The sequence below is a fragment of the Mesoplodon bidens genome, assembly GCF_964165515.1.
Source record: "Mesoplodon bidens genome assembly, chromosome: 1".
In the NCBI taxonomy this organism is placed as follows: domain Eukaryota; kingdom Metazoa; phylum Chordata; class Mammalia; order Artiodactyla; family Ziphiidae; genus Mesoplodon; species Mesoplodon bidens.
This window is the reverse complement of record NC_138176.1, coordinates 184,631,895-184,657,474: the sequence shown is the minus strand read 5'-3', so window position 1 is coordinate 184,657,474 and position 25,580 is coordinate 184,631,895.

The following is a 25,580-nucleotide window of genomic DNA, read 5'->3' as shown; positions in this document are numbered from 1 at the left end:
AATGACAAAGCTGGATCATTTGATTCAGGTGTCAGTGGAATCCCTGATCAGCCCACTGTCTCAACATTTTTATCGCTGTCTCTGTTTTGGCAGAGACAAATCGATTCTCACGATCTTGTTCTCCAGAAAAGTGGTGCTTCCCAGGGCCTTTGCCTTGAGCTCAAAACATGCAAGGAAGCTCTGTGGACCCAGGTTCCAGGGCAGAGGGAGAAGCTGGGCCTCTGTGGACCTGAGGCCAATTGTTTAAGAGTTCATCACTCTCCTCTTTATGACTCACTCTGGTAGTCTCCCGAGATACTCAAACCTAACCTTTCTGACTCAAAATCCAGTGCTCTTACCATTAGGCTGAGCCCCCAAGTACTTGCACTGCAGCAAGTTCGCCAGGAGGCTGATGTTATTCTTAAGGAAAGCAGCCTTGCCTGCTATGACATGGCTTTCAGTATGAATCCTATGTCACGCAGTGGCAATGCTGACCTTTTGCTGGGGCTCAAGAGAGTGGCACTGCCCTTCTTTTTCTATTCATCCAACCCAATCTCTGGGTTCAGTCCCTGATAACTGTTAGAAAGATCCCTGTCCTCTTACTTAGAAGCATCTCTCAATTTGCTCCCACCTCTGGGGTAGCACTGGTCCTCCTCGCCCTCTGCTGGTTGAAGACAGAGGTTTTTTCCCAGCTAAGTAATAACCACTATGGCATGTGTTCCTTTGTCCAAGAACACCCTTCGCCTTCAAACATGGCAAGGTTTTCACTGGAATCAGGAAGCTTAGATTTGAGAGCTCACTGTTCTTGAACTGACTATTTAAGTTCTGATCTCCACATTTTCTCATCTACAAAAAAAGGAATAATACCTGTCTGCACAGGGATGATATAAGAAATTAATGTATGTGAAAGTGCTTCGTAAAATATAAAATGATTTTTAAATGTAAGGTATTTTATTCTCTCTTCGTTGCTCCACTTAGGCATTTCCATTAACTTTAAATCCTGAGGTCAACTTCCTCAAAGCCACAGGAATTTATCGGCCTTGCTTTGGAAAGTTAGGTCTCAAGGGACTGTCCACTCATTCATTGTAACAGCACCAGTGACAAACCTCCAATTTTGGTGTGACGCACAACAGAGGGCACATGTGGGAGATGATGGGAAGCAATGGTTAGTGCCCCTTCTTACTGTAAATTGGAGGTGAATCTCTCTCTTCTTTCCAGGCTAGTTGGCTCTAACAATGTTTTAATTTGTGCTTCAAAACAGTTGTGTTTCTTCACCAAGTGACTCATAACAGCCACAATCAGGGAAATGGAGCAAGCTTTCAGTTTCTCCCAATCTCCCCTGGTCAAGCATTTCTTGCCTTTTTAATTGGGAAGAATGGATGAAGGCAAAGAGTTGCCTGAGACCACCCAAATCCAAGAGAATGATGAAAGAATAGAGCCTAGAGAGAGGAAAGAAAGACCTGAGTGAAAATCCCAACTCTGCCCATGCATTTGTAACTTATTAGCCTCTCAGGATTTCTCCATCTTTAAAGTGGAGGTGATAATACTGTAATGTACATTTAGCTTCTCAGCATCCAAAACTTCTTGTTTCAGAGAAATCTCCTATTGTGTGAGTCTTGGATACAGTAAAGGTCTCATTTCCACCATGGAATCTGAAAAGGCCCCTGGTACTCAGGGCACAAGACCCAGGATGGCAACCATACTGTTCCCACCACAGACTTGGACTCTTGATTGATTCAAAGTCTCTGACTTAACTGGACCACCCCTGTGGCAGGATCCTGGCATGGTTCCTGCTGCCCAGCTACTCATGGCTTCCCCCTGGTTCTGCAGGCTTTCTTTGTATTCCATGACCTATACAAAGTCCTTTCAATTATTTCTTTTCTATTCAAGACAGCTAGAATTGTTTTTGTTGCTGTGTATATTTGTCACTGATAATCTAGAGCCCTGTGTAGACAGATACTATTCCCATTTTAGATAAGAAAATTTGGAGCTCAGAGTTTAACTGATCAGTTGACGAAGAACAAGCCCTCAAATCTAGGTGTCCTGATTCCAAAGTCCATCATTCAGCAGATATTTGTTGCACTCTGACTATGGGCCAGGCTCTTGCTGGCATGTAGGGCCTGGTGCTGATGACATGGAAGGGAAGCCGGTGTAGAGCTGTGCAGTGAGGCCTGGTGCTGATGACATGGAAGGGAAGCCAGTGTAGAGCTGTGCAGTGTGGCCTGGACCCTGCAGGCATGAGGGCCACTGCAACACTTACACACATGTGGATTCCAGGGTTCAACTTAATGTCTGGGGGTCAGACTAGGGAAGTGTCATGTTTAATAAGCTCCCAGGTGATCCCCTGGTGCTTGCTGGTATTTGAGAATCCTTCCTAATATGGTGGCACCAGCCATAAACCATATTATGAGTGTATACACATAGTAATAGTATGAGGCAGGCAGCATTCTACGGATACACTTTACATGGCGTGAAATAGCTTTTAGCATGACCTTTCCAGTCATAAAACAAAAATACTGGCCTTGTACTGGGGCTTGGAGAGCATGACTACACATACACTAAGCCCCCTGCATTTACATTTCTGTCTTAATCCTGCCACACGCTGAATTAGTGTGTGATATCTCTATAGGAGAGGGGATAATTCACGAGCTATTTGGTTTTAAACTCAGGAGCAGAAAAGGAAGGAATTGCAGTGTGACTTGTGTCCATGGAAAATGCATTCTTTAGGCCTTCCGGAGGTAAGTTTATGATCAACGTTTTGATACTGTGTTTTACTTTATTAAATTATTATACCATGTGCAATTCTATTTAGAAAAATTTATTTCAAAAAAGGAAATAATTCTTGTATTGCTGAAATTAATAGAGTTCAAACTTCCCATAAATTGCCTCTGTGAATCCCCCATGCCATCAGCTTCTTTGAAGTGGAATGGTAACTTGACTAAGCACTTTTGACCTTGGCCCACACATTGCTCTGCTGGAAGAAAAAGACTATGTTTTACCTTAGACTTCTTCTCCCTCCTATAGAAACTGGTTTCTAAAGACAAAGTAGAGACATTCTCTAAAAGGACATTTCTGACATGTGCAGTAAGTGGTTGGCAATTTATATATAAACTTTGGAGGTTAGTCTCTTCTGATTTAAAAAATATATCTTACCATCTCCTGGAGCCACTAAATATAAAGGTCTGTGACTTGGAACTTCCCCACAAATTCAGAGAGACGGTGATCACACTTTAATAAAAACTGTCTTCTGTGTACTTCATACATCAATAAATTTCATAGAGTATTTACATGAGCCATCAACTTTTGGTGTATGAAAAATCTGAGTATGGGGAATGTATATGCAGGTGTTCAGGTAAAGGAAAAAGAGAAGAAGAGTGGTGTTACCCTTCTGATGGAGGCATGGGCAGTCTGCATGTTTTCTATTGAATTGAATGAACTCCCTCAGTTCCTATGTCTAATTGATGGAACAGATTGAGCCAGTTGAAAATGTGAATATTTATCAAAATCTTTTTATGGTTCCAGAAAAACAAGCAAGTGCTCTCAAACATTTGCCAAATGCCAGCTCCATACCAAGCAGTTGGTATTCGGCCTTGGGGTCAAGAAGTAGAACTTTGATATAATTTTCAACAATTTCCTCCACCGCACCTACAATCAAAGCCAGGCCCATGCAAGCACTTCTGCAAATTTCAAAATGTATATGGTCTATATAATCAGCAGCCTTTCAAGCCACATGAGTCTGAAATAAAAACTTAGACAGACTGAAAATAGAAGTGGCTCAGAGGAAATTGCTTCAACCATGAGGGGTAATTTTCAATTCTAGTAGTTGTAAAAGGGAACCTTCTAACCTAATCGCCCTGGGTTTGACTTACCTACATAACTTCATTTAGTGGTTTTAAGGGTAGTAAGCAGTGATTGCTATGGAGTGTTCAGTTTTGTTCTTGTTTATCTGTGTTTGAGATGGGAGGGTTGGGGGTGAGCAGAGCCTATGAAGTTATCTCAGGCAAAGAACTGGAGAAAGAGGATCCATGAGAGCAGGTGAAGAGAATGAGGATGGAGCCAGATCCATGGACCAGGCTAGAGAGAACTCAGAGTTTAAAGGACAGAACAGCCAGGTAGTTGGTTTTGGGAAGAAACTCCACTGATGACATATGCACATGCCAAGGACAAGTAAGAAAAGAGGATAGGTTTAAAAATAATTTTCCTGGTGTATTCTCTCAGTTGGCACCAGTATTGTCAGTAATGTATAAGGCTGAACATCCATAAGGCTGAACTAAGCTGACTGGGGTATGCAGGTACTAATGACACTTAGTTACCAGAACAGTGATCCTGGTAGAGGTGGGCAGCAAGTATGGTACCAGAATCCTTGGGGGTTGGGACCAGTCTACTTCCCCACCCACCCCAATGGTAGTGACCCCTTCTTCCAAACTGTGGGTTTTTTTCTCCTCAGGGGTGTGGGTGGGAGTAAAAAACAGTAAAATAAATTATGTACCCAAATTGACAGTAACATTTGATTGTTCACTAGAATCTTTTCTATGAAGACTATAGTGGTAGAGAAGGGGGAGCAGCCTTCTTGGAAAATTAATGTAGGAATCAAAGGTGAAAAGAGGAAAATGAGATCATGCAAAGGAAACAAGACAAACCCCCCCTTGGCCATCAATCCTGGTGCCCTACATCATTTCAAAGCAGAAGCAGAAATTGTCCTTGGCTCAAGCCCGTCCACACACTGCTGTCATCCCCTTATGTGACCCTGTTCCCCAGGCTATTGGACTGGGCAGTTCATGTTCCTTGTCCTTGCAATCAGTCACTTGGTGAGGAGTATTAGAGACCTGAAAAGACGGACCTAGACTTGAATCCTGGTTCTGCCTCTAATTAGTTTCATGGCCTTTGGTGTGTTACTTGCTTTCTTGGCACCTTGGTTTTCTAATTCTTAAAATGACAGTCATTGAAGAATTAAGTGAGCTAAAGTGAAGATTTGATGCAGTGCCTGGCACACAGATATCAGCCTTTGTGAAGATTCCAATTAAACAGATACCTGGTCTCCCTCCTTTGAGCCACTATTCTACCAATTACCCAGCTCCATTGTTGCATCTAACCCTAAGGAATGCAACCATTTATTTCTATACATTATCCTTAACTAGACTGTGAGTTCCTGCTGGAAGAGGTCAAAACATGATGGCTTTGTATTCCTCACACTGTCACTAGTACTGTAACCAGTACAAGCTCAATGAAAGTTTCTTGGATCCCCAAGGTTCCTTTGCTGACTGAATGCATAAGTGAATGAGTAAAAGGGGAATGGTGGTGGGGAGAAATGAAACTAGAAGTCTTCATCAATTGAGAGGAATGTTCCAACACAGCATCCTTTTCTTGTTTTGACTAATTCAGCAAGTAAGACACCAGACATACCAGGCCTTATTCTGAATACCGTTGACTAATTTGTGGGCAAAAGAAGTCTAGGCCGTATTTACTTTTAAAGAGCTACACAGGGAAGCCTTGTCAGAGTTTCCACACTAGGCTGTTGAATTAGGAGTGACTAAGAAAAAGAAGCCCCATCATGCCAAGACACGGTGCGGTTTCGCATTATATGTCATCAGCTAGAGAAGATGGAGTCGTCTTACATTTCAGCACCACCTACTGTAGCTGGGTCTGCAGCTCGTATAGGGGAACTGTGGTGTCAAACTATCCTTCATTTACACGCAATTTTCAGTTGCTGTCTAGATCCTTTTCTTCCTAGGACTTTAACCTCTACCACACATTTCCTTTAAGCCACAAAATATTCCCTCAAAGTGTCTAAGAACAACAGCAAGCTTACATGAAGCTAATGTCTCAATCCTCTATTTACAGATGGAAAAATGAGTTATTCCATTGACGCCAGGAAAATATGGCTGCTTAAGCAATTCACCAAAAAACCATTCTTTCCTCATGGTCAGAGACCCTGTCCTGAATATGCACGTCTGGTGAGCCAGTTTATGTAAGTAACTGCCCACATCTTTTGCTGAGGGCATGTTCTCTTGTTTTCCCTTGTGGATACAGAGGAATTTTATTTTATTTTACTTTATTTCATCACTTTTTTATTGAAGTATAATTTACTTACAGTATTATACTAGTTTCAGGTGTACAACATAATGATTAGATGTTTTTATATATTATGAAATGACCACCATGTTAAGTCTGGTTACCATCTGTGCCCATACAAAGTTATTATAATATTATTGACTATATTCTCTATGATGTACATTACATCCCTGTGACTTATTTATTTTATAACTCGGAGTTTATTCCTCTTAATCTCCTTCACCTATTTCACTCATCTTCCCACCCTCCTCCCCTCTGGCAACCGACAGTTTATTCTCTATATCTATGAGTCTGTTTCTGTTTCATTATATTTGTTCATTTGTTTTGCTTTTCAGATTCCACATATAAGTGAAACCATATGGTATTTGTCTTTATCTGACTTATATCACTTAGTATAATACCCTCTATGTCCATCCATGTTGTCAAAAATGGCAAGATTTCTTCTTTTTTAATGGCTGGGTAACATTCCATTGTATATATACGCCACATCTTCTTTATGGACATGTTGGTTGCTTCCATATCTTGACTATTGTATATATGCTGCAAAGAATGTAGGGGTGCTTATATCTTTTAGAATTAGTGTTTGTTTTCTTCAGGTAAGTACCCAGAAGTAAAATTGCTGAATCATATGGCAGTTCTATTTTTAATTTTTGAGGAATCTCCATACTGTTTCCCATAGTGGCTGCACCAATTTACATTCCACCAACAGTGCACAAAGGTTCACTTTTCTCCACACCCTCACCAACACTTGTTGTTTATTGTCTTTTTGATAATAGCCATTCTGAGAGGTGTGAGGGGATATCTCATTGTGATTTTGATGTGCATTTCTTTGATGATTAGTGATGCTGAGCATCTTTTCCATGTCTGTTGTTCATAGGTATACCTTCGTTGGGAAAATGTCTATTCAGGTTGCCTGCCCATTTTTTGATTGAGTTGTATGAGTTCTTTGTATATTTTGGATATTAATCCCTTATCAAATACATAATTGGCACACTATCTTCTCCCATTCAGTAGGCTGCCTTTATTTTATATAGTTTCCTTTACTGTACAAAAACTTTTTAGTTTGATATAGTCCCTTTTGATTACTTTTGCTTTTGTTTCCCTTGCCTGAGGAGACAGATCAAAAAAATATTGCTAAGACTAATGTCAAAGAACATACTGCCTGTTTTCTTCTAGGAGTTTTATGTTTGCAGGTATTATAGTTAAGTCTTTAATCTATTTGGAGTGTATTTTTGTGCATGATGTGAGAAAGTCGTCCAATTTCATTCTGTTCCATATAGTTGTCCAATATTTCCAACACCATTTATTGAAGAAGCTGTCTTTTTGCCATTGTATATTCTTGCCTCCTTTGTTGTAGATTACTTGACCATGTAAGTGTTGGTTTATTTCTGGGCTCTCTATTCTGTTCCATTGACCTATGTGTCTGCATTTGTGCCACTACCATATTATTTTGATGTAGCTTTGTAATATAGTTTGAAATCAGGGAGCATTATACCTCAAGCTTTGTTCTTCTTTCTCAGATTTCTCTGGCTATTCAGTATCTTTTATGTTTTCATACAAATTTGAGAAGGCTCTTTTACTTTTCCATACAAATTTGAGAATTATTTGTTCTAAATCTTTGAAAAATGCCATTGGAGTTAGGATAGAGATTGCACTTAATATGTAGATTGCCTTGGGTGGTATGGATATTTTAACAATATAAATTATTCTAATCCATGAGCATAGTATATACTTCCATTTGCTTGTGTCATCTTTAATTTCATTTATCAGTGTCTTATAGCTTTAAGAGTTCAAGTCTTTCATCTCCTTGGTTAATTTTATTCCTGGGTAACTTATATGCAATTGTAAATGGGATTTAAAAAATTAATTTCTCTTTCTGATAGTTCATTGTTAGTGTATGGAAATGCATTAATTTTTTATCCTGCAACTTCATTGAATTTATTTATTAGTTCTAATAGTCTTTGGTGGAGACTTTAGGGACTTCTATATATAGCATGATGTCATCTGTAAACAGTTTCCTTTCCAATTTGGATTTCTTTCATTTCTTTTTCTTGTCTGATTGCTGTAGCTAGGCCTTCCAATACCATTTTGAATAAAAGTGCTGAGAGTCGGCATGCTTGTCTTAGTCCTGATTTTAGAGGATGCTTTCAGCCTTTTACTGTTGAGTTGGCTGTAGGTTTGTAATATATGGCCTTAATCATGTTGAAGTATGTTCCCTCTATACCCACTTAGTTGAGAGTTTTATCATAAATGAATGTTGAATTTTGTCAAAAGCTTTTCCTGCATCTATTGAGATGATCATGATTTTTATTCTTCAGTTTGTTAATGCAGTGTATCACATTGACTGATTTGCAAATATTGAATCATCCTTGCATCCCTGGGATAAATCCTACTTGACCATGGTGTATGATTCTTTCAATGTATTGTTTAATTTGGTTTGCTAATATATTTTTTGAAGATGTTGCATCTATGTTCATCAGTGATATTGGTCTGTAATTTTATTTTTTAGCAGTATCTTTGTCTGGTTTTTGTATTAGCATGATGATACTCTAGAACAAGATTGGAGGCATTCCTCTCTCTTCATTTTTTTGGAATAGTTTCAGAAGGATAGGTGTTAACTCTTCTTTAAATGTTTGGTAGAATTCACCTGTGAAGCCATCTTAGACTTTTGTTTCTTGAGAGGTTTTTTTAAAATTACTGACTCAATTCCATCACTGGCCATTGTTCTGTTCATATTTGCTGTTGCTTCCTGAAATAGAATCTCTAGTCTTAGAAGACTGTACATTTCTACGAATTTATCCATTTCTTATATGTTGTCCAATTTATTGGTTATAATTGTTTAGAATAATCTCTTTTGATCCTTTGTATTTCTGTGGTATCAGTTATAACTTCTCCTTTTTCAATTATATTTTATTGATTTGGGCCCCTCTCTCTTTTTTTTTCTTGATGGCTATCATTAAAGGTTTATCAATTTTGTTTCTCAGAGAACTTTTAATTTCATTGAACTTTTCCTTTTTTTGTCTCTATTTCATTTATTTCCACTCTGATCTTTATTACTTTCTTCCTCTAGTAACTTTGCGGTTTTTTTATTCTTCTTTTTCTAGTTCCTTTAGGTGTAAGGTTAGATTGTTTATTTGGGGTTTTTCTTGCTTCCTGAAGTAGGTTTGTATCACTATAAACTTCACTCTTAGAATTGCTTTTGTTGTATCTCATAGATTTGGGATCATTGTGTTTCCATTTTCATTTGTCTCCAGGTATTATTTCTTCTTTGATTTCTTCAGTGACCCATTGGTTGTTTAGTAGCATATTGTTTAGCCTCTACATGTTTGCATTTTTGTAGTTTTTTTTCTTGTATTTGATTTCTTGTCTCATACCATTGTGGTTGGAAAAGAAGTTTGATATGATTTCAAACTTATTAAATTTATTGAGGCTTGTTTTGTGGCCTAGCATGTGATTTATCTTGGAGAATGTTCCATGTGCACTTGAAAAGAATGTGTATTCTATTGCTTTGGGATGAAATGTTCTATGTATGTCTATGAAGTCTATTGGTCTAAGGTGTCACTTAAGGCCAATGTTTCCTTATTCATTTTCTGTCTGGATGATCTACCCATTGGTCTAAGCGGGGTGTTCAAGTCCCCTACTTCTCTCTTTATGTTCGTTAGTATTTGCTTTATGTACTTATGTGTTCCTATGTTGGGTGTATATACATTAATATTTACAGTTGTTAAATTTTCCTATTGAATTGATCTCTTTATTATGTATTTTTTGGTCTCTTGTTACAGTCTTTGTTTTAATGTCTATGTCTACCTCAGCTTTTTTTCTCACTTACATTTATATGGACTATCTTTTTCCATCCCATCATTTCAGTCTCTTTGTGTCTTTAGATCTGAAGTGAGCCTCTTGTAGGCAGCATATAAATAGGTCTTGTTTTTTTTTAATTTATTCAACCCCTTATGCTTTTTGGTTGGAGCACTTAGTTCATTTATATTTAAAGTAATTATTGATGGGTATGTACTTATTGGCATTTTGCTAATTGTTTTCAGATTATTTTTGTAGTTCTTCTTTGTTTCTTCTTCTTTTGCTCTCTTCCCTTGTAATTTGGTGACTAACTTTGCTGTTATGTTGCATTTATTTCCCTTTTTGCTATGTGTATCTATTATAGATTTTTGGTTTGTGGTTACCATGGGGTTGATATATAACAACCTATAGATAGATAGATAGATAGATAGATGACTATTATTAGTCAATTATCTCTTAAGTTTGAATGCATTCTAACAACACTACACTTTTACTCCCCCCTCATGTTTCATGTTTCTGATGTCATATTTTACATCTTTTTATTTTTCATATTCCTTAACTACTTATTGTAGATATAGCTGATTTTACTACTTTTGTCTTTTAACCTTCCTACTAGCTTTATAAGTGGTTGACTCACTACTTTACGTATTTTGCCTTTAGCAATGATATTTTTCTTTCATAATTTTCATATTTCTAGTTGTGGTCTTTTCTCTTCCATTTAGAGAAGTTCCTTTAACCTTTCTTTTTTATTTAGTTATTTATTTTCTTTTTGGCTGCATTGGGTCTTCATTGCTGCATGTGCGCTTTCTCTAGTTGTGACATGCGGGCTTCTCATTGCGGTGGCCTCTCCTGTTGCAGAGCATGGGCTCCAGGCACACAGGCTTCAGTAGTTGTGGCACGTGGGCTCAGTAGTTGTGGCTCGCAGGCTCTAGAGCACAGGCTCAGCAGTTATGGCTCAGTGGCCTAGTTGCTCCGTGGCATGTGGGATCTTCCCAGACCAGGGTTCGAATCTGTGTCCCCTGCATTGGCAAGTGGATTCTTAACCACTGTGCCACCAGGGAAGCCCCCCCTTTAAGACTTCTTGTAAAGCTAGTTTAGTAAAGCTCTTTTAGCTTTGCTTGTCTGTACAACTGTTTATCTTTTCTTCAAATCTGAATTATAGCTTTGTTGGGTGGAATATTCCTGGTGGTAGGTATTTTTTTTTCCTTTCATCACTTTGAATATATCATGGCACTCCCTCTGGCCTGCAAAGTTTCTGCTGAAAAGTCAGCCAGTACAGAGGGGATTTAAAAACACTATTATTAGCTGTTTGTTAAATTCCCTTAAACTCATATTCAGATGACTTGGCAGGAGATACACCATAAGCCATGTGTAAAAACCAGACTGTGATATTCCATGACATTGCATGACCAGAGATACTAAAAACCTTAGCAAAAATGAAAAAAAGAATCCTGCCAACATTTTGGTTTTATGAATAGCCCTCTCTCACCAAATTTAATAACCTTGTTCCTTTAAAAAACTTTGAAATATGATTCCATTGTATCACTTTGAGAGCAGGAAAAGCAAAGACTATCCCAGGATAACTCATTTAGGAGGCCACTGGTGTTGGCCTAGGCCTCATGTTACAAAATGTGTTGTTTAGACTTTCACCTTAACTTCAAATGAGGTTATACCTATTGTCACATATATCCAGGACAGTAGTAAAAGAAGACATTTTTTTTTCACGCAACTCTACAATTGTCTTATTATGATACTACAGAACCTGAATTAAATCTTGTGTTACTTTAGGAACAGTACAATTATATTGTATTAGGTTTATATGTTTTACACATGTTAATTTATTAAATGTAAACACTTAAAATACACTCTATTTTTGTAAACTTGTTTTGACATTTCCTGTTACATATACTAGGGCTCAGCCTCTGAGAAGTGCTTGGTGACTAGAATCTAAGCCCGCCAAAGAACCACTAGGTTGATTTTGCCTTTTATGGTAAAGCTGACTGCCTGCCCTGTGGAACTGGAAATGTTATCAGTCAACTGTTTAAGGGCTTGTTAGAGCTTCTCAGAAGTTTTAAATCATTCAAAGCATACATGGCCAGTTATTTTACCACAAATGTCCAGTTCTAAGAAAATATTCTTCAAGTGAGTATGGTTACCTAATTATTAGTAATCAATAGTAATGGAAGAGGTTTAGGTGCCACAGATTTGGTGTACACTGGATGGGGCAGTTTCTCTTTCCCAGACCCTTTACACTTGAAAGCAAAGGAGATGGAGTGAATGAAAAGTTTCCCCCATATCATCAGTGCAAAAGCCTCTGTTAACTAGACTGCCTAGTTACCATTTTTGTGTGTATTATGGGAAAAGCTCATAAAATGTGACCCAAGGATGTTTAGGAATCAGTACTGCAGCTTCCTGGACAGTAGATAGCAGCCAATGGCATGAGCACTAAACTGCCCTGCAGACCTTGAGATTTATCATGATTTAAGTAAACAATTTTTTAAACATTTTTATTGGAGTAAAATTGCTTTACAATAGTGTGTTAGTTTCTGCTTTATAACAAAGTGAATCAGTTATACATATACATATATCCCCATATCTCTTCCCTCTTGCATCTCCCTCCTTCCTACACTCCCTATCCCACCCTTCTAGCTGGTCACAAAGCACTGAGCTGATCTCCCTATGCTATGCAACTCCTTCCCACTAGCAATCTATTTTACATTTGGTAGTGTATATAAGTCCATATATACACTACCACTCTCTCACTTTGTCCAAGCTTATTCTTCCCCCTCCCCATGTCCTCAAGTCCATTCTCTAGTAGGTCTGTGTCTTTATTCCCATCTTGCCCCTAGGTTCTTCATGACCAATTTTCTTTCTTTTTTTTTTTTTAGATTCCATATATATGTGTTAGCATGCGGTATTTGTTTTTCTCTTTCTGACTTCCTTCACTCTGTATGACAGACTCCAGTTCCATCCACCTCACTACAAATAACTCAATTTCATTGCTTTTTATGGCTGAGTAATATTCCATTGTATATATGTGCCATATCTTCTTTATCCATTCATCTGTCAATGGACACTTAGGTTGCTTCCATATCCTGGCTATTGTAAATAGAGCTGCAATGAACATTGTGGTACATGACTCTTTTTGAATTATGGCTTTCTCATGGTATATGCCCAGTAGTGGGATAGCTGGGTCATACGGTAGTTCTATTTTTAGTTTTTTAAGGAACCTCCATACTGTTCTCCCTAGTGTCTGTATCAATTTACATTCCCACCAACAGTGTATGAGGGTTCCCTTCTCTCCACACCATCTCCAGCAATTACTCTTTGTAGATTTTTTGATGATGGCCATTCTGACTGGTGTGAGATAATATCGCATAGTAGCTTTGATTTGCATTTCTGTAATAATTAGTGATGCTGAGCATCCTTTCATGTGTTTGTTGGCAATCTGTATGTCTCCTTTGGAGAAATGTCTACTTAGGTCTTCTGCCCATTTTTGGATTGGGTTTTTGTTTTTTTGATAGTGAGCTGCATGAGCTGCTTGTAAATTTTGGAGATTAATCCTTTGTCAGTTGCTTCATTTGAAAATATTTTCGCCCATTCAGAGAGTTGTCTTTTCGTTTTGTTTATGGTTTTCTTTGCTGTGCAAAAGCTTTGAAGTTTCATTAGATCCCATTTGTTTACTTTTGTTTTTATTTCCATTTCTCTAGGAGGTGGGTCAAAAAGGATCTTGCTGTGATTTATGTCATAGAGTGTTCTGCCTATGTTTTCCTCTAAGAGTTTGATAGTGTCTGGCCTTACATTTAGGTCTTTAATCCATTTTGAGTTTGTTTTTGTGTATGGTGTTAGGGAGTGTTCTAATTTCATTCTTTTACATGTAGCTGCCCAGTTTTCCCAGCACCACTTATTGAAGAGGCTGTCTTTTCTCTACTGTATATTCTTGCCTCCTTTCTCAAAGATAAGGTGATCATATGTGCATGGGTTTATCTCTGGGCTTCCTATCCTGTTCCATTGATCTATATTTCTGTTTTTGTGCCAGTACCATACTGTCTTGATTACTGTAGCTTTGTAGTATAGTCTGAAGTCAGGGAGCCTGATTCCTCCAGCTCCGTTTTTCTTTCTCAAGATTGCTTTGGCTATTTGGGGTCTTTTGTGTTTCCATACAAATTATGAAATGTTTTGTTCTAGTTCTGTGAAAAATGCCAGTGGTAGTTTGATAGGGATTGCATTGAATCTGTAGATTGCTTTGGGTAGTATAGTCATTTTCACAATGTTGATTCCTCCAATCCAAGAACATGGTGTATCTCTCCATCTATTTATATCATCTATAATTTCTTTCATCAGTGTCTTATAATTTTCTGCATACAGGTCTTTTGTCTCCTTAGGTAGGTTTATTCCTAGGTATTTTATTCTTTTTATTGCAGTGGTAAATGGGAGTGTTTTCTTAATTTCACTTTCAGATTTTTCATCATTAGTGTATAGGAATGCAAGAGATTTCTGTGCATTAATTTTGTATCCGGCAACTTTACCAAATTCATTGATTAGCTCTATTAGTTTTCTGGTAGCATCTTTAGGATTCTCTATGTATAGTATCATGTCATCTGCAAACAGTGACAGCTTTACTTTTTCTTTTCCAATTTGGATTCCTTTTATTTCCTTTTCTTCTCTGATTTGCTGTGGCTAAAACTTCCAAAACTACGTTGAATAATAGTGGTGAGAGTGGGCAACCTTGTCTTGTTCCTAATCTTAATGGAAATGGTTTCAGTTTTTCACCATTGAAGATGATGTTGGCTGTGGGTTTGTCGTATATGGCCTTTATTATGTTGAGGAAATTTCCCTCTATGCCTACTTTCTGGAGGGTTTTTATCTTAAATAGGTGTTGAATTTTGTCGAAAGCTTTCTCTGCATCTATTGAGATGATCATATGGTTTTCCTCCTTCAATTTGTTAATATGGTGTAGCACAGTGATTGATCTGAGTATATTGAAGAATCCTTGCATTCCTGGGATAAACCCCTCTTGCTCATGGTGTATGATCCTTTTAATGTGCTGTTGGATTCTGTTTCCTAGTATTTTGTTGAGGATTTTTGCATCTATGTTCATCAGTGATATTGGTCTGTAGTTTTCTTTTTTGTGACATATTTGTCTGGTTTTGGTATCAGGGTGATGGGGGCCTCATAGAATGAGTTTGGGAGTGTTGCCCTCTCTGCAATATTTTGGAAGATTTTGAGAAGGAAAGGTGTTAGCTCTTCTCTAAATATTTGATAGCATTAGCTTGGGAAGCCATCTGGTCCTGGGCTTTTGTTTGTTGGAAGATTTTTAATCATAGTTTCAACTTCAGTGCTTGTGATTGGTCTGTTCATATTTTCTATTTCTTCCTGGTTCAGTGTTGGAAGGTTGTGCATTTCTAAGAATTTGTCCGCTTCTTCCAGGTTGTCTATTTTATTGGCATATAGTTGCTTGTGGTAATCTCTCATGATCCTTTGTATTTCTGCAGTGTCAGTTGTTACTTCTTCCTTTTCATTTCTGATTCTATTGATTTGAGTCTTCTCCCTTTTTCCTTGATGAGTGTGGCTAATGGTTTATCAATTTTGTTTATCTTCTCAAAGAACCAGCTTTTACTTTTATTGATATTTGCTAGCATTTCCTTCATTTCTTTTTCATTTATTTCTGATCTGATCTTTATGATCTCTTTCCTTCTGCCAACTTTGGGGGATTTTTTGTTGTTCTTCTTCTTTCTCTAATTGCTTTAGGTGTAAGGTTAGGTTGTTTATTTGAGATGTTTCCTGTTTCTTAATGTAGGATTGTATTGCTAAAAACTTCCCTCTTAGAACTGCTTTTGCTGCATCCCATAGGTTTTGGGTCATCGTGTTTTCATTGTCAATTGTTTGTAGATATTTTTGATTTCCTCTTTGATTTCTTCAGTGATCTCTTGGTTATTAAGTAGTGTATTGTTTAGCCTCTATGTGTTTCTATTTTTTACAGATTTTTTCCTGTAATTGATGTCTAGTCTCACAGTGTTTTGGTCAGAAAAGGTACTTGATAAGATTTCAATTTTCTTAAATTTACCAAGGCTTAATTTGTGACCCAAGATATGATCTATGTTGGAGAATGTTCCATGATCATTTGAGAAGGAAGTGTATTCTGTTGTTTTTGGATGGAATGTTCTATAAATATCAATTAAGTCCATCTTGTTTAATGTATCATTTTAAGCTTGTGTTTCTTCATTTATTTTCATTTTGGATGATCTGTCCATTGGTGAAAGTGGGGTGCTAAAGTCCCCTACTATGATTGTGTTACTGTAGATTTCCCCTTTTATGGCTGTTAGTATTTGCCTTATATATTGGGGTGCTCCTATGTTGTGTGCATATTTTCAATTGTTATATCTTCTTCTTGGATTGATCTCTTGATCATTATGTATTATCCTTCCTTGTCTCTTATAACATTCTTTATTTTAAAGCCTATTGTATCTGATATGAGTATTGCTACTCCAGCTTTCTTTTGATTCCCATTTGCAAGGAATACCTTTTTCCATTCCCTCACTTTCAGTCTGTATGTGTCCCTAGGTCTGAAGTGGGTCTCTTGTAGACAGGATATATATGGGTCTTGTTTTTGTATCCATTCTCCCAATCTATTTCTTTTGGTTGGAGCATTTCATCCATTTACATTTAAGGTTATTATCGATATGTATGTTCCGAAAACCATTTTCTTAATTGTTTTCAGCTTGTTATTGTAGGTCTTTTCTCTCTCTTGTGTTTCCTGCCAAGAGAAGTTCCTTTAGCATTTGTTGTAAAGCTGGTTTGGTGGTGCTGAATTCTCTTAGCTTTTGCTTGTCTGTAAAGGTTTTAATTTCTCCGTCAAATCTGAATGACATCCTTGCTGGGTAGAATAATCTTGGTTTTAGGGTTTTCCCTTTCATTACTTTAAATATGTCCTGCCACTCCTTTCTGGCTTGCAGAGTTTCTGCTGAAAGATCAGCTGTTAACCTTATGGGGATTCCCTTGTATGTTATTTGTTGGTTTTCCCTTGCTACTTTTAATATTTTTTCTTTGTATTTAGTTATTGATAGTTTGATTCATATGTGTCTTGGTGTGTTTCTCCTTGGATTTATCCTGTATGGGACTCTCTGTGCTTCCTGGACTTGAATAACTATTTTCTTTCCCATATTAGGGAAGTTTTCAACTATGATCTCTTCAAATATTTTTCCAGTCCCTTTCTTTTCCTCTTTTTCTTCTGGACCCCTATAATTCGAATGTTGGTACGTTTAATTTTGTCCCAGCGGTCTCTGAGACTGTCCTCAATTCTTTTCATTCTTTTTTCTTTATTCTGCTCTGCAGTAGTTATTTCCACTACTTTATCTTCCAGGTCACTTATCCGTTCTTCTGCCTCAGTTATTCTGCTATTGATCCCTTCTAGAGAATTTTTAATTTCATTTATTGTGTTGTTCATGATTGTTTGTTTGCTCTTTAGTTCTTCTAGGTCCTTGTTAAACGTTTCTTGTACTTTCTCCATTCTATTTCCAAGATTTTGGATCATCTTTCCTATCATTATTCTGAATTCTTTTTCAGGTAGACTGCCTATTTCCTCTTCATTTGTTAGGTCTGGTGGGTTTTTACCTTGCTCCTTCATCTGTTGTATGTTTCTTTGTCTTCTCATTTTGCTTAACTTACTGTGTTTGGGGTCTCCTTTTCACAGACTGCAGGTTTATAGTTCCCGTTGTTTTTGGTGTCTGTCCCCAGTGGCTTAGGTTTGTTCAGTGAGTTGCGTAGGATTCCTGGTGGAGGGGACTAGTGCCTGTGTTCTGGTGGATGAGGCTGTATCTTGTCTTTCTGGTGGGCAGATCCACGTCTGGTAGTGTGTTTTGGGCTGTCTGTGACCTTATTATGATTTTAGGCCGCCTCTCTGCTAATGGATGGGGCTGTGTTCCTGTCTTGCTAGTTGTTTGGCATAGGGTGTCCAGCACTGTAGCTTGCTGGTCATTGAGTGGAGCTGGGTCTTGGCCTTGAGATGGAGATCTCTGGGAGATTTTCGCCATTTGATATTATGTGGAGCTGAGATGTCTCTGGTGGACCAATGTCCTGAACTTGGCTCTCCCACCTCAGAGGCACAGCCCTGATGCCTGGCTGGAGCACCAAGAGCCTCTCATCCACACGGCTCAGAAGAAAGGGAGTAAAAAAGAAAGAAAGAAGAAGATAAAATAAAATAAAATAAAATAAAGTTATTAAATAAAAATCAAAAAATTAAAAAAAACAAAAATTGTTTAAAAATATATTTTTCTGTAATTTAAAAAAGAAAGAAGAGAACAACCAAACTGAAAAACAAATCCACCAATGATAATAGTGCTGAAAACTATACTAAAAAAAAAAAAATTTTTTTTAAACGGACAGACAGAACTGTAGGGCAAATGGTCAAATGAAAGCTATACAGACAAAATGACACAGAGGCATACACATACACACTCACGAAAAGAGAAAAGGGGAAAAATACATATATATCGTTGCTCCCAAAGTCCACCTCCTCAATTTGGGATGATTCGTTGTCTATTCAGGTATTCCACAGATGCAGGGTACATCAAGTTGATTGTGGAGATTTAATCCGCTGCTCCTGAGGCTGCTGGGAGAGATTTCTCTTTCTCTTCTTTGTTCCGCACAGCTCCTGGGGTTCAGCTTTGGATTTGGCCCCGCCTCTGCGTGTAGGTCGCCTGAGGGCCTCTGTTCTTCACTCCGACAGGACGGGGTTAAAGGAGCCGCTGATTCGAGGGCTCTGGCTCACTCAGGCCTGGTGGAGGGAGGGGCACGGATGCGGAACGAGCCTGCGGCAGCAGAGGCCATAATGATGTTGCACCAGCCTTAGGTGCGCGGTGCATTCTCCCGGGGAAGTTGTCCTTGGATCACGGGACCCTGGGTGTTGCGGGCTGCACAGTCTCCCGGGAGGGGAGGTGTGGATAGTGACCTGTGCTTGCACAGAGGCTTCTTGGTGGCTGCAGCAGCCTTAGCATCTCATGCCCGTCTCTGGGGTCCGCGCTGATAGCCGTGGCTCGCGCCCGTCTCTGGAGCTCCTTTAAGCAGTGCTCTTAATCCCCTCTCCTCGAGCACCAGGAAACAAAGCGGGAAGAAAAAGTCTCTTGCCTCTTCGGCAGCTCCAGACTTTTTCCCGGACTCTCTCCCGGCTAGCCGTGGTACACTAACCCCCTTCAGGCTGTGTTCACGCCACCAACCCCAGTCCTCTCCCTGTGCTCCGACCGAAGCCCGAGCCTCAGCTCCCAGCCCCGCCCGCCCCGGCGGGTGAGCAGACGAGCCTCTCGGGCTGGTGAGTGCCGGTTGGCACCGACCTCTGTGCGGGAATCCCTCCGCTTTGCCCTCCGCACCCCAATTGCTGAGCTCTCCTCCGCGGCCCCGTAGCTCCCCGCTCCGCCACCTGCAGTCTCCGCCCGGGAAGGGCCTTCCTAGTGTGTGGAAACTTTTCCTCCTTCACAGCTCCCTCCTACTGGTGCAGGTCCCGTCCCTATTCTTTTGTCTATGTTTTTTCTTTTTTCTTTTGCCCTATCCAGGTACGTGGGGAGTTTCTTGCCTTTTGGGAAGTCTGAGGTCTTCTGCCAGCGTTCGGTAGGTGTTCTGTAGGAGTTGTTCCACATGTAGATGTATTTCTGATGTATTTGTTGGGAGGAAGGTGATCTCCATGTCTTACTCTTCCACCATCTTCAAGCTCCTCCCAAGTAAATAATTTTTGAAAGTTAATTTTTCCTTAAGTTAAACTTTCCTGACCCACATCAGCTGAGTGTCCTGACCCCTGAGCATCCACACTTGGAGAGAGATTTTAAATAACCAGAATGCTAAGAATGAGACTTTCATTGAATAAAAGAAGCCAGCAACTTTGGTAAAGCTTCTGCTTTTAGTGGCTCAACAGGGAATTCTGGGATACAGTAATGCTTCAGGATGGTGCCCCAATATGCGTGATTCAGGACACTCCTTTAGAAAAGCATGCAAGAAATCATGGGCTCAGACAGCTGCGTGTCTTTTCATTTTGAAGTCTTTGGAGAGAAAGAATTTTTAGAGCATACACTAGTTTTTGGACAAGTATAAGGAATAGCTGTCATTAAAGCAGCTTTAGGATTTAGGGTAAGTGAATTTGAGATGCTTGGATTATGATGTCTAGTATCTCTCCTTACTTTTGCTATTAACTAAAACCTAGAGGGAAGAAAGCAGATCAGAGTACTCTAATTGTGTCTTCCCATGTGCCTAAGGGGTAGAAGTCCTTGACTGGATTTTCCATTTCCTTTCAGGCAATTCTTTTCTGCTCACAACTTTCCTAGATAGTCAGTACACTGGTTATTCTCAGCCAATAGTAGTGCTTCTCCTCCTCCTCTCTCTCAACTAATTCCTCAGCATTCCTGTGCCCCAGAAAGTCAGATTAATCCATGGCTTCTGTCCAGTAAATTTCTCAATACTGTTAAAAATGTATCTTCTAAAGGTAATTCAGATTTTTAGAAGGCTTTGAAATTATCTGGAGTAACTTTATTGTCTCTCAAATTGTGAGGTTATTTTGATTTCAAATGGCAACTAAGAGTATTAATTTCTATATTCTCTGCATATTGGAACAATATCAGCATAAAGTGATAGAAGGCCTGGAATGGCCTTCTTCCTTATTCTGAACCCACATCAGTTTCATCAACTGTCTAATGAATACAGGGTGTGTTGGTGGATTTAAACAGGGGATGTTAGTAGAATGGTTAATGGACCAGATGATGTGAACACAATTGTGCAGTTAGAGAAGTTGGAAAGGTAATTCTTAATCAATGGTTGGAATACAAACCCTGAGTAGCCATCTATTGTGGCCACACCAGTTTTTGAGAAATAATATGTAAAAGACTATTCTAGGCCATGGAACATTGCTATTGGTCTGTATGTTGGCCCTAACCTCAAATGTGGTATCCTGAACCAGTGACATGGGATAGATGTTCACCATCAGGTCACCTCTTGCCCCTCCATTTTAGAACCCAAACTAAATCAATCTCAGTAGTATCCTTGGCCCATTTTCCATGTGTCCGACCTTGGCTGTCAGTTACTTAGACTTAAAGGTGGAAAGTGGGAATTAAGGGGAGAGGGTGTGCCATATAGTTCTTTAGGTGGGCTCACTGAAACCTAAAACAATGCAAGGAAAACCAGAACAAACTAGCAAGCAAGACAAAGCAACTACTCAATAATAGCAAATACCAAACAAACTGCCTCGCCTTTGAAGAGACATTTACGTTTCAAATAGATGTCTGTTCTCAGTGCCTTCATTACTTCTACCAGGTACCTTCCCTTAACAACCTAAAAAGGGCCTTGAAGGGGATGAATACCTAGTACTTCCACTGCTGGTCGGACGGCCCATCAGGGCTCCATCATAATTTGTATGCCATTTAATCTGGGGAAATAACAACAAAGCTCTATAGCCTTTGAGTCCTTATCGCACCTGCATCTGGGGTCCAAGGAAAGGACAACTCAGTCTCACCAGGTGCACAGCAAGTGGTGTACAAAAGGGCCCTAACTGAAGTACAAAAGGAAGTGAAGGGGAAGGAATAGTTCCTCCTGAAAAGGTTGAGGGGCACATATAGGAAAATTATTATTTTATCCCTTACTTTCATATCTTTTCTTTGCTGTCTGAGGCAGTGGCTTGAACAGTGTATATTTGAATATTTGTCAGATCACGAAGGTGGCAAGCACAAGGGAACCAGCAGAAAACTGTGTTGGCAGATAAAGGATGAAAAGGCATCTCTGAAGGATTTTATATTCCTATCAAGCTGCATTCATCCCAGTTCAATTCCAAAAGGGCTGAGGTTTGGGCTTAAACCTAGTCAGGTGGTCTAGATGGACCAAAAGTAAGCCATAAGAGCCACTCTTATTCTTCTAGATCAAAGCCTAACCTAGATGCTTTTCTAATGGCCTCCTTAGTCTAACTCTGGTTCTTCCTTGGTCTTCTGACCTAGGGAAGAGGTGAGGAAGCAACCTGTCACAGTCCGATTACTCAGTGTAGGTGGAAAGAAGTTTTTTAAGCCTTTGTTCCTTATATCAAAAGCTCCAACCTGACAACACCATGACTAAGAGTATGCTCAGCCATGACCTAGATATGAATACAGTTGGCCCTCTGTATCCGTGGGTTCTGCATCCACAGATTCAACCAACTGCAGATTGAAAATATTTGGAAAAAGAATTCCAGAAAGTTCCAAAAGGCAAAACTTGAATTTTCCACATGCCAGCAACTATTTACATAACATTTGTATTAGGGATCAACTCTGGACTTTTCAGGAAAACCATGAGAACAGAGGAGCATCTTTAAAATAGGAGTATGAGTCAGACACACAGCTATTAAGGATCGCTAGACTGCAGGGGCCTCTAGCAGCACTAACATTGAGAAAACATCAACAACTCTCAGCTGGAATATAACTACGCCTGACGCTGGTCACTTTACCACAGTGTTGACGCTGCACTTGGGCAGCAAAGGCCAAGCCCACATCCTTTGTGGGGTAAACAACAGCAGCCAAACCTACCTCCTCAGAAAAAGGGTCCCAACTCTAGCTTTCCAAAATTCTACCTGGAAAGTGACTCCTTAGGAGCCTTCTGAAAAAACTGTTCAGATAAAACTATATCAGTAAGGATAAAATGAATACAGGTTCCCCCTGCCATGGGACAGTAGAACGTTCCTATGAAAACTTTCATAAGTTGAAATGGTGTAAAGCAAAGAAGCAATTACCTTAGGACACACCTTGCTAACAGATGCTCACAATAAATCAAGATAAAGAACAGATGCTCATAGTTCAGAGCTCTGGCCGCTTGATGCTGAGATGCTGAGTGTAGTTCCCAGGAAAGGAGCTTGGCGGTGCCATTCTGGCTGCCTGGGGTGGGAGCTGCCTCTGTAACAGCTACTGCAAAACAAACACTGAATGCTATTTTCAGTTTTCATCTTTTTTTGTAAAAGTGAAAATCCTCTTTGGATTTTTTTTGCTTAGTGAAAACCTACAAATGTAAGTCTTTTGTAAAAGCAAAGTGGTGTAGAACAAACTTGCAAAAACTGGGGGATACCTGTATCTGAATGACTTCAATGAGACAGAAATGCATTTTCCTGCCAGGGGTCAGTCTGGAGGAGGGCAGTCCAGGGCTGTGTGGCACAATCTAGGCACCCAGGGGCCGTTCACCTCAATGCTCTGCTCTCCCCAGAGTGTGGCCCTTATAGTGTCTGGAGTTCGAGCCTCAAATTCTCATTTTGGCCAGCAGATGGAAAGAAAAATATGATGAAGGAAGTTCAAAAGGCACCCTCCCACTGTCCTTTAAGGAAGGTCCAGAAACAACCATCTAACATTTCTGCTTACATGTTATTAGCCAGACATAGTTATCTGGCCATGTTCAGTTGTAAGGGAGATGAGGGACTGCCCCCTTTATTCTGTATGATTATATATCAGGTAAAACTTGGGAGTGTGATTACACTGGGAAACTAGAGAATGGGAGTGCTGGTCCTTAGTTACTGTGGCAGAGACTGCTAGTTAGCCCCACCACACCCAGGTTGCAGATGTGGCACATATATACAATGGAATATTACTCAGCCATAAAAAGAAATGAAATCGTGCCATTTGCAGAGACGTGGATGTACCTAGAGACTGTCATACAGAGTGAAGTAAGTCAAAAAGAAAAAAACAAATATTGTATAATATTGCTTATATGTGGAATCTAGAAAAATGGTACAGATGAACTTATTTGCAAAGCAGAAATAGAGACACAGATGTAGAGAACAAACTTATGGACCAAGGCGGGAAGGGGAGGTGGGATGAACTGGAAGATTGGGATTGACATATATACACTACTATGTATAAAACAGATAACTAATGAGAACTTACTGTATAGCACAGGGAACTCTACTCAGTGCTCTGTGGTGACCTAAATGGGAAGGAAATCTAAAAATTGGGGGATAGTATATATGTATAACTGATTCACTTTGCTGTACAGCAAAAACTAAGACAATGTTGTAAAGCAACTATACTCCAATAAAAAGTAATTTTAAAATGTGAAGAAGGTTTATTGGAGTATTTGCCATTTATTAGTAATCAGAAACTGGAAGAAACAGAATATTTAACAAGTTTTGTGGCCCAGGGAGAAGGGGAAGGTGGCAAGGAATGATCACATAGCAACATGGAGGACATCTATACTTGTCTCCTGGGTTCCTACTTGAGAATCAGGAGGCCCTGGAAGCCTAAGTGACTTGTCAAAGGTCAGGTAACTATAACCTGCCAGTAACTATAACCCACGACTGACTCCCAACCAGTATCCTCTCATGCCTCATGGATACCCAGTGCCCTACAGATAAGGAAGATTTCTCTACTCTGTACCTAAGAGATTACTCACATTTTACGTGGCAGATTCAATAGGATGGCCGAGAGACAAAAAACAAAAGGGAAGAGATTCCTATTTATTACTATTGTGTATTTTGCCAGTGTTAGTCGTCTGAGTCAAGACCCCAAAGTCTATAAATTCCCAACACTCCTCTGCCTCTGCACAGCATTCCCAGCAGGTGATCTGGCCTCTGCTTGAATCTCCTCAGTGATGGGGGAGCTAACTTGAGACAGCCCACCCTGATTCATGTTGCTTTAGTTGTTACGTAGTTCCTGATACAGAAGAGAAAATATCTTCCCCCCATTTTGCAAAAAGGCTCTGAATGAATTTAAAACCATGCTAAAAAGTATTTGTGGAAAGAGCGGTTACTATTCTTAACTTAATATCAAGATTTGGGACATACCCTAGAGTCCTTTAAAAACATAATTTGTAACCTAACTCAAGAGTTACGACTAGTTGAATACCTAAAACCATTCTAACTGTTGTGTTAGTGAGTTCACAGGTGATTGGTTGACATGTTATACTCATTGCTATTTGAGAGATTAATTTAGGATAAAAGAGGACAAGGAAACATCCTCTAAGATGGGAGATGGAAAAATAGGAGGCTCTGAAGTATTGTGGTATTTTATGTGCTAGTGGGAGAAACAAAAGCTACAAATTGAAGAACTTTCAAGGGTCTTGATTTTCATATTTACATTCTAGGAACTTATTTTTATAATTTAAAAAAAGCTATGGTAGTAAATTTTATGTTATTTTAATTTTATCACAATAATTTTTTAAAGGTGGGAGGAGGTATGGTACAGGAAATGAAAACAGCAATAGTTTCAGAGTTGACATGTCAAATATACTGGGTCTCTTCTCCAGTCCACATTATCTGAAGGAACATTGCCAATTGGCGAGTCAGAGTTTTGCGTAATGGTTTGCTTTTATAACAGGTGCACTTTTTAATCCCCTGAATGGACTGGTAAACAAGAGGTAGGGATACACATTTATGACCCTGGATGTTCTGGAAATTTTTAAATATATATTTTCTAGTAAATAATTAGATTGTCCCAGATGGCCACACATGTTTGACTCTCCATAAACACTGCTTGCTCACACATATTTTAATAGAATTGTATCAATAGGGAAGGTGGACTTTCATCATCGACCTTGAGCTGAACTATACAGAAGTCCATCTGAATCATAAACAAAGGTCTATAAATTTGATGTATAAGCCCAGATGTTGAAGAGTATGTGGGATAAGAGGGCTTTCCAGGAAAATATTGAAAACCCAAGTTCCCATCCTCAAAGGCTTTTCAAGGTTTGTGGGTCTTGTTCATGTTACTGGAAGCTCTACACAGCAGTTATTTCATCTGCTCTTGGGAAAC